The sequence below is a fragment of the Penaeus vannamei genome, chromosome 2 (assembly GCF_042767895.1).
Source record: "Penaeus vannamei isolate JL-2024 chromosome 2, ASM4276789v1, whole genome shotgun sequence".
Lineage (NCBI taxonomy): Eukaryota > Metazoa > Arthropoda > Malacostraca > Decapoda > Penaeidae > Penaeus > Penaeus vannamei.
Genome location: NC_091550.1, coordinates 43666519 through 43676518, shown reverse-complemented (window position 1 = coordinate 43676518; position 10000 = coordinate 43666519).

Genomic DNA, 10000 nt, shown 5'->3' with positions numbered 1-10000 from the left:
GTGAGAAGAATGATGATGATCAGGAAGATAAAGAGGAGGAGAAGGAGGTGGCGGAGGAAGGTGAAGAGGAGGATGAGGAAGTGCTGGAGGATGAGGATGAGGGTAAGGAGGAGGAGGAGGAGGAAGAAGAAAAAGAAGAAGAGGAGGAGGAGGAGGGGAAGAGGAGGAGGAAGTAGAGGAGGAGGAGAAGGGAGAAGAGGAAGTGGCGAAGGAGGAGGTGGAGTAGAGTGGAGAGGAAGAGAAGGAGGTGGCGGAGGAAGGTGAAGAGGAGGATGAGGAAATGGTGGAGGATGAGGATGAGGGTAAGGAGGAGGAGGAGGAGGAGGAGGAGGAGGAGGAAGAAGAAGAAGAGGAGGAGAGGATAGATATGAAGAAGAGGAGGAGGAAGAAGAAGAGGAGGAGGAGGTAAATGTGAGAAGGTGGAAGAGAAGGAGGAGGAGTACAGAGTGAGATAAGGAGAAGAAAGAAGGAGAGAATGAGTGAGGAGGAGGAGAGGGAAAAACAAGAGGAGAAAGAGGAGGAGGAAAGGGAAAATGTAGAGGAGGAGGAGGAGGAGAGGGAAGAAGAAGAGGAGGAGCAGGAACAAGAGGAGGGGGGGGGGAGTAAATGTGAGAAGGAGGAAGAGAAGGAGGAGGAGTACAGGGTGAGAATTAGGAAAAGAAAGAAGGAGAGGATGAGTGAGGAGGAGGATGAGGAAGAAGAGAAAAGGATGAGAAGGATGATGATGATCAGGAAGATAAGAAGGAGTTGAAAGAGGTGGCGCAGGAGGGTGAAGAGGAGGAGGAGGAAGTGGTGGAGGATGAGGATGAGGGTGAAGAAAAAGATGAGGGTAAGGAGGAGGAGGAGGAGGAAGAAGAAAAAGTAGAAGAAGAAGAGGAGGAGGAGGATAAATACGAAGAGGAGGAGGAGGAGGAGGAGGAGGAGGAAGAGGAGGAGGAGGAGGAAGAGGAGGAGGTAGAGAAGGAGGAGAGGGTGAAAATGAGGGGGAGTGGCGTGAGGAGAAGGAGAAGATGAGGAGGAAGAGGAGGGAGAAGATGAGAAGGAGGAGGAGGAAGAGGAGGAGGAGGAGGAGGAATAGGATGGGGAAGAGGAGGAGGAGGAATAGGAACAGGAAGAGGAGGAGGAGGAGTAGGAGGAAGAGGAGGAAGAGGATGAGAAGGAGAAGGAGGAAGAGATGGAGGAGGAGAGGAGAAGGATAAGGAGGAGGGAGTAGAAGGGGATGTGGAGAAGAGGGGTCGAGGGAGGAAATGGATAGGGTGAAGAAGGAGGAAGAATAGAAAATAGAGGAAGAAGAAGAAGGAGGAGAAGGACGAGGAGTAGGAGTTTCCATCTCATATATTTTGTCAATATTGTTGATGCCATCATCATCCTTATCATTCTCACGATTGTCATTTTAGTATTGCTAAGCTGTCTTTATCATTACTAATTGGTAGTATTGTTAGAACGTCGTCATTATCACTGTAATTGTGGGAACTATATCCTAAAATGTGTAATTTGATATTAATTCATCCCCTTTGATGGCCAAAGCATGTGTATCTTCTGCCCATATTAGCAACAACAAGTAATTGAATAAATAACCATATAAATAGATAAGCGAGTAGATCCATAACTAAAACAGTAAATCAATTAAGGAATTAAGTAGATCCATAACTAAGTAGATAAGTTAATTAATTAAAGAATAAATCGATTAAGAAATATGCAGATAACTAAACAGGAATCATGGACTGATATGCCATTAATGAGAACATCTGTGGAATGACACGTTGCTCACTAGTGTAGAAAATATAGTCTCAGATAAATAATTACTTTCTGAATACGTTGATCAAAACAGCAGATAATCCGATGGTGCTCATTAGCATCCGTTGGTGACTGATGGTGCAGAAAATCGCTATAAATATGATATCAGTGATTAATGCGAGGGGCGCCATGACCTCATGAGCAAGAATAAAATACCTCAAAAGAAAATAACGTAATGGCGATTGATCAGAAACTGGAAAAGAAACAAATACCCACATCTTCTTCTTCTTCCTCTTCTTTCCATTCTCCCTTCTCTTCTTCTTCCCTTCCTTCCCCCTCTTCTTCTTCATTTTCTTCCCCCTCTTCTTCTTCCCTTCTCCCCCGTCCTCTTCTTCCCATTCTTCTTCTTCTTCTTCTTCCCTTCCTTCCCCCTCTTCTTCTTCCCTTTCTCCCCCTCTTCTTCCTTTCTCCCCCCTCTTCTTCTTCCCTTCTTTCACCCTCTTCTTCTTCTCTTCCTTCCCCCTCCTCTTATTCCCTTCCTTTCCCCTCTTCTTCTTCCCTTTCTTCCCCCTCTTCTTCCCTTCCTTCCCCCTCTTCTTCTTCCCTTTCTCCCCCTCTTCTTCCTTTCTCCCCCCTCTTCTTCTTCCCTTCTTTCACCCTCTTCTTCTTCTCTTCCTTCCATGACCTCATGAGCAAGAATAAAATACCTCAAGAGCAAATAACGTAATGGCGATTGATCAGAAACTGGAAAAAGAAATAAACAACAAGAAAATGCAAATGAGACAAGAAGCCATTGAAATTCACAACGGAGAAATTCAGATGTTTACTTCTAGGCGATGATGGGGGAGGAGAGTAAGGAGGAGGAGGAGGAAGTGGTGGAGGATGAGGATGAGGGTGAGGAGAAGGATGAGGGTAAGGAGGAGGAGGAGGAGGAAGTGGTGGAGGATGAGGATGAGGGTGAGGAGAAGGATGAGGGTGAAGAGGAGGAGGAGGGAAAGGAGGAGAGAGGAGGAGGAGGAGGGTAAGGAGGAGGAGGAGGAGGAAGTGGTGGAGGATGGGGGTGAGGAGAAGGATGAGGGGGAAGAGGAGGAGGAAGTGGTGGAGGATGAGGGTGAGGAGAAGGAGGAGGGTAAGGAGGAGGAGCAAGAAGTGGTGGAGGATGAGGAGGAGGGTGAGGAGAAGGAGGAGGGTGAAGAGGAGGAGGAGGTAGTGGTGGAGGATGAGGATGAGGGTGAGGAGAAGGAGGAGGGGGAGGAGGAGGAGGAGGAGGGTAAGGAGGAGAAGGAGGAAGTGGGGGAGGAGGACGAGGAATAAGAAGAAAAAGTAGAAGAAGAAGAGGAGGAGGAGAGGGTGAAAAGGAGGGGGATTCAGATATTTACTTCCATGATGGGGGAAGCAGGGGGTCGCTCTAGCGGGGTAAGGTTGAGGTCAGTTTGACGGGGAAGAGGGCGAGGAATCGGCAGGTGGTAAGAGTAAGGTCAGAGGTCATTCTTGTGGTGGGAGAGTGGGTCGTTCAGAGGGATGTGAAGGAAGGGGGTTCTTCTGAAGCAAAGGGGGGGGTGAGGGTAATATACGGCTCCTACTGGTTGTTGGATCACTGCCACCCTCACTTCAGCAGCACACGGGGTCATAGGGAAGGGTCGTCCTATTGATATTTTTTTTTGTCTCTCTGGCTTAGATATCTTTATAGGACGTTGCTTCTTATTCTGACTTTTGCTGACTGTGTTCGTCTTCTTTTCACGCCTCTCGCCTTTATCGTTATTCCCTGGTTCCCTTCTCTCGTATCGGCATACTTGTACATGAACGATTCCCATAAAAAGACATCTTCGTCGTTCCTGCAAATGCCCCCCTCGCCCCCTCGCCCCCTTCCGCCCACGCTATCTATCTGTCTTCAACTCCACTCCTCCCCTCCCTCCCTCCCGCCCCCTCCCTGAACACCAAACCGTAACCATCCATACTAATTAAACCTCTCTGTCCTGGCCGTTGTTTATCGCGTTCCGTCGGGATTAATCGGCAGCTCTTTGCCTTTTAACGAGCGCGCGGATCCCGTCAGCCTCGGATTATGGAAGCCATTCGTCAGCAGTGGCAGCGACGAAGGGAGGCAAAGGGCCCGGCGGGAGGCAGGAGGCCGAGGAGCCATGGGGAGAAGCCCTTGCAACCAGACTCGGACAGAGATGCCCTTAGAGATATCCTCGAAGACAAGCCTGAAAGTGAAGATGCTTGAAGCCGGACTGCTGAGAGAGAGAGAGATGCGCACGAATTCTTAGAGAGGACTCGGGACTCAAAAAGATGGTTTGCGAATTTGTTAATTGTGAGATGCACACGAATCCTTAGAGAGGGTTCTCCTGGATGAACTTCGGGACTCAAAAAGAGGGTTTACGAATTTGTTAATTATGCCGAGGTTGGCTGGCCGAAACGAGTCGAGAACCACTGCTTGGGTTGGAGAATCCTTTGAAAGAGATATCCTTAGGACCAGAATCTACAGAGGATAGATATTATGGATGTGAAATTAATAGTACAGGAATCGTAAGAACGGGATATGTTGACTGTAAGGATTCGTGGTCGAGGACGATTCTGAACGCAGCTCCAGTGTGAGACGCCCTTGGAACAATGACCATAAGCAAGACACGTCCTAAAAATAGAAAAATAAAATGAGATTTGCTAGAGTAAGAGTGATTGCTATCCCAGGCAATAACCTGTGAACATCGAAAATCCTTAGAAAGAGGGAGATAGAGCACAAAACCTCGAACACCAAAAAAAAGAAAGAAAGGAAGAAAGAAAAAAAGTTTTTTTTTTCTCTCTCTCTCCCACTTTCCAAGGCAAGGACGTAATAAGCGTCGAACTACATGCGACAGCTGAGTAGCCATTTGTCTCTCCTCCAGTCCTTTGCTTACGCGGTCTCTGCGATAATTTAGGAAAACCTGTGCCAAGAAGTGACAATATCGCAGGAGATGCAGCACGGACGCCCGCCTTCGCCGCTCGCATATCAATTGCACGACATTGCAAGGTACGAAGGTCGCTTGCCAATGGAGTTGCCTACGCCGCCTGACGCCAAACGTAATGGCGATTCACAACGGTCGTTTGCAAGGCGACGGCGTGACTTACGGCTCGATATATATCTCGGAGATGAAGGACTTATTTCTCTGATCTCTTCTCCTTCCCGTTTCTTTCTTTCTCATTTCTTTCTTTGGCTCCCTTTTCTCTCTTTTTCAGTCATCTGTTACTAATCATACACATGATAACATACAAACACACTTATACATACATATAAACACACACGCACAAACACATACACACACACACACACACACACACACACTCACACACACAAACACACATACACACATACGTATATATATATATATATATATATATATATATATATATATATATATATATATATATATATATATATATATATATATATATATATATATATATATATATATATATATATATATGTATTTATGTGTGTGTGTATACATCTATCAACATACGCGCTACCCTGCAAGCCAAAATCACCATTATCAACGTCGCTTTTGCCTTTCCATTTTCTCGCCACTCATGTGACCATTTGCCGAGGAATCCGACACTGTTTCCAAGCTTTCCTGCCGATCGCCATATCTCTAGACCGAATGATTCGCCTCTCAGATAGCTGGGTCAAAGGTCAAGCCGAGGCACGCTTTGACCCCCCACGAGAGATCGATTCTGGAGTCGATACATCACAAACGTGAACCCTTATTTAGGATCTTTTAGATTGATAGGAAGAAATAAAAAGAATCTCAAGAAAGAAGGAAATTGGAACAGATTTAGAGGTTTTTCGAAAGAAATATAAATCGGAAAGGATTTAGAGATTCAGGGCAAGTAATAAAAATCAAAATTTAGAGGAAGAAATAAAGAAGAATCGAAGCTCTTATCTTTCTCCCAAGGAAGAAGCAAATTGAAACAGATTTAGAGGTTTAGAGAAAGAAATAAAAATCGGAAAATATTTAAATAAAAATCCAGAGAAATTTAGAGATCCAGGGCAAGTAATCAGAAAAAAAAAATTGAGGAAGAAATAAAAGAGAATCGAACCTCTTATCTTTCTCTCAAGGAAGAAACAAATTGAAACAGATTATGAGCTTTAGAGGAAGAAATAAAAATCGGAAAGGATTTAGAGATTCAGGGCAAGTAATAGAAAAAAACAAAAACAAATAGAGGAAGAAATAAAAGAGAGAGAAAAAAACATAATTTAGAGGGAAAAAAAAAGAATCGAACCCCTTATCTTTCTCTCAAGGAAGAAGCAAATTGAAACAGATTTAGAGCTTTAGAGGAAGAAGTAAAAATCGGAAAAGATTTAAATAAAAATCCAGAAAAATTTAGAGATCCAGGGCAAGTAATAATAATAATAATAATAAAAAATTGAGGAAGAAATAAAAGAGAACCGAACCTCTTATCTTTCTCTCAAGGAAAAAGCAAATTGAAACAGATTAAGAGCTTTAGAGGAAGAAATAAAAATCGGAAAGGATTTAGAGATTCAGGGCAAGTCATAAAAATCAAAAATTTAGAGGAAGAAATAAAAAGAAGAATCGAACCCCTTATCTTTCTCTCAAGGAAGAAGCAAATTGGAAAGCGGGTTGGACCGTCTTGGCAACCGATGCTCACTTGTTTCTGCGAGGGAGTGGGAATCCCGTGGCCTGGAGGTTTCAACTTGTCTTTTTTGTGTCTTATTCTCCCTCCCACCCTCCCACTCTCTTTTCTACACCCCCCTCCTCTCTCTTCTCTTCCTCTCTCTCTTGTCTCTCTAACCCTTATCTCTTTCTTTCTCTCTCTCTTCATCTATCTACCCCCTCTCTCTCTCTTCTCTTCCTCTCTCTCTCTCTTGTCTCTCTAACCCTTATCTCTTTCTTTCTCTCTCTCTTCATCTCTCTACCCCCCCCCCCCTCTCTCTCTCTTCTCTTCTCCTCCTCTCTCTCTCTCTCTTGTCTCTCTAACCCTTATCTCTTTCTTTCTCTCTCTCTTCATCTCTCTACCCCCCCCCTCTCTCTTTCTCTTGCTTAATCTCTACCCTCTCAATGTCTGTATCTAACCCTCTTCTCTTTCTTTCTCTCTCTCTTCATCTCTCTACCCCCCCCCCCTCTCTCTCTTCTCTTGCTTAGTCTCTACCCTCCCTATGTCTCTCTACCCCTCATCTCTTTCTTTCTCTCTCTCTTCATCTCTTTACCCCCCTTCTCTCGGTTCTCTTCATCTCTCTTGCTTAGTCTCTACGCTCTCTATGTCTCTAACTCTCTTCTCTTTCTTTCTCTCTATTCATCTCTCTACCCCAAACTCCCCCCCCCTCTCTCTCTGTCTGTCTGGCTCTCGCTTTCTCTCTCTCTCTCTCTGACTCCTCTTCTTTTTATCCATTTCTCCTGTGTCCTTTCATTCTCACGTAAAACTTGTACTTCGATATCTGTGACTGATGGGGATGATGTTTTTGTATGTTGAGACTTTGTTGTAGTTGTTGTTTTATCATGTTTTTTTTTCTGTTGCTAACATCATTATCATGTTTTTTTTATTGGTAACATCATTATCATGTTTTTTTTCTATTGGTAACATCATTATCATTATGATTATCATTGTCAATACTATTATTGATATGATCAACATCATTATCATAATTATTATTAGTAATAGTTGTAGTAGCAGCAGTAGTAGTAGTAGTTGCAACAGCAACAGGAGTAGCAGTGTTTGTTGTGTAATCACCACTAACATTAAGATGATAATGATGAAGATAATGAAATTTACATTCCAATACTATATATATATATATATATATATGTATATATATATATATATATATATATATATATATATATATATATATATATATATATATTTGTATATATCTGTTTATTAATTCATCAGTCAATATACATACATGTCTCTCTACTTATTCACTCACACACAGACGGATGCGTGAACATGTGCCAAATTCTTCGAAGTGGTGTAGAGGGCAGGCAAAACGTAAAGGTTTTCTTGTATCTTCTTGCTACGTTAGCCTTCACAGCATAGTTTCTTAACATTTCAAGGAAGGAAAAAAAAATCTTGGCTTTTTTTTATAAGATTTCTTCGCCTGTTCATTAATTCTCCGTGATCTCATTTCATTCTCATAACCCTTTTCTATAACGAAGACCCACGCCGGTAAGAATTTATTTCCAGTTGGCAACACTGGTTTATTACCCACTAACAACGTAATCAGTCGCGTATCACTTTGCAAGGCAACTCTGTTTTGCAGGAATGCTGATGCAACTTGAGGAGATGTTTTTCCGCTCAGCTGTTACGTCATCGGTGACCAATATGTGAAAAGCGGGGAGGCAGAGGGGGGGGGAGGGGCTTATCAAGAGGGGGAGGGATGGGGGGGGGGGATTAAGCATGGGAGGGGGATAGGGGGAGAGGCCATGGAAGGGACGGGAAGGGGAGGGGGGAGGGAGAGAGGCCATGGGAGGGACGGGAAGGGGAAGGGGGAGGGGGAGAGGCCATGGGAGGGACGGGAAGGGGAAGGGGGAGGGGGAGAGGCCATGGGAGGGACGGGAAAGGGAGGGGGGAGAGAGAAGGGAAGAGGAGGCAGGGGGGGGGGGCGGGCATTGCAAGGTGGAGGGCGGGCAAGGGGGAGGGAGGGGGGGGTCTTGCCTTCTGGTACTTTTTTCTTCCTTATTTTTCTCTGGCTTTGTAACAAGTATTTTCTCCCGGTCTGGGCTCCTCCTTCGGCTCTCTCCTTGCTTGTCTTCGCTTTGATCTCGCCCTCCATATCTCCCCCTGCCTGTCTGTCTGTCCGTCTAACTGTCTGTCTCTGTCTCTATCTCTCTCTCTCTCTCCTCTCCTCTCTCTCTCTCTCTCTCCCTTTCTTTCTCTCTCTCTCTCTCTCTCTCTCTCTCTCTCTCGCTCGCTCTCTCTCCCTCTCTCTCTCCCTCTTCTCTGTCTCTCCACTCTCTCTCTCCCTCACCCTCTTCCTTGACTTTGTGAATGTGCTTGCAAGCACGTACATAGTATGTATGTATTTATGTATGCATACAAGTATAGCTTTATCTATTTTTATCTTTCTGCCTATCTTTCTATGTATGTATATATGTAACGATCTGTATATGCATATAGGTATACAAACATACATACATACATATTTGAATACACACACATACACATATATATACACACATATACTCGCATATACTTTTCCTCTGCCTCTCTCTTACACTTTCTATCCTCCTCTTCCTTTGCCTCCTCTCTCATACCCCTTTCCTAGATTTCTGGTGAATCAACACCCTTCCCCCCCCCCCTTCCTGTATGACGTCATTCCGCTCATCCCCTTTACAAGCGTGTGTTGACAGGCAATCAAAGCCAAGTGATGGCTCATTATCTTCCCAGTGAATGATGATTAAGACCTCATGAAGCCTCCCCTCGAGGGCTTCAAGCGATTATTAGGGGCCATAAAAGAGCCTTATATTGCCCCGGCGGAAGGATCCTGATGACGGCATTGTCTTCGGCGCCGTCTGTCGTGACACAGGATATAAGGATCGGATTTCTTCCTTTCTTAAAGGCAAATTAGTCTATTGTCCTCTGGATTACAAGAGTCCATTTGTCAATGGTAATTGTTGCTGTAATAACAATATGCTGTCTTCCTGTTTTTTGGTCCTTTTTTTCTTATTGGTTGGTTCAATTTTCAATTTTCTTCTTCTTTTTGTAACCACTTCCCTATTCTTCTTGGTCAATTGCCACTCTTTTATTACTCTTCAATTTTTTCCCCAATTATGTCTTACTTATTCTTGATAGGATTTTTATCCATTTTCATCGTTTTTCACAAATATTTGTGTTGAATTGTTTTCAGTCTCTCCTTTAAGGAACTCCTAAGTCCCTAGGACTCAGGAGTCCCCCAATGTTTTGTCGAAAACGGGATAATGTTTAATTCATTAATTTACTGGACAATTTGTGCAAAGAAAGAACTGACTTTCTTGACTGCAATACAAGCAAACTGTATTGTATTACCAGAGAATGGTACCGCTATACAGAGAGAGATTTACACACACACACACACACAAACACACACAAACACACACACACACACAAACACACACACATATATACATATATAAATACATACGTTTATATAGACACACACACACACACACACACATATATATATATATATATATATATATATATATATATATATACATATATATATATATATATATGTATGTATATATGCACGTATATAATCATATACGTAAATATATATATTATTATA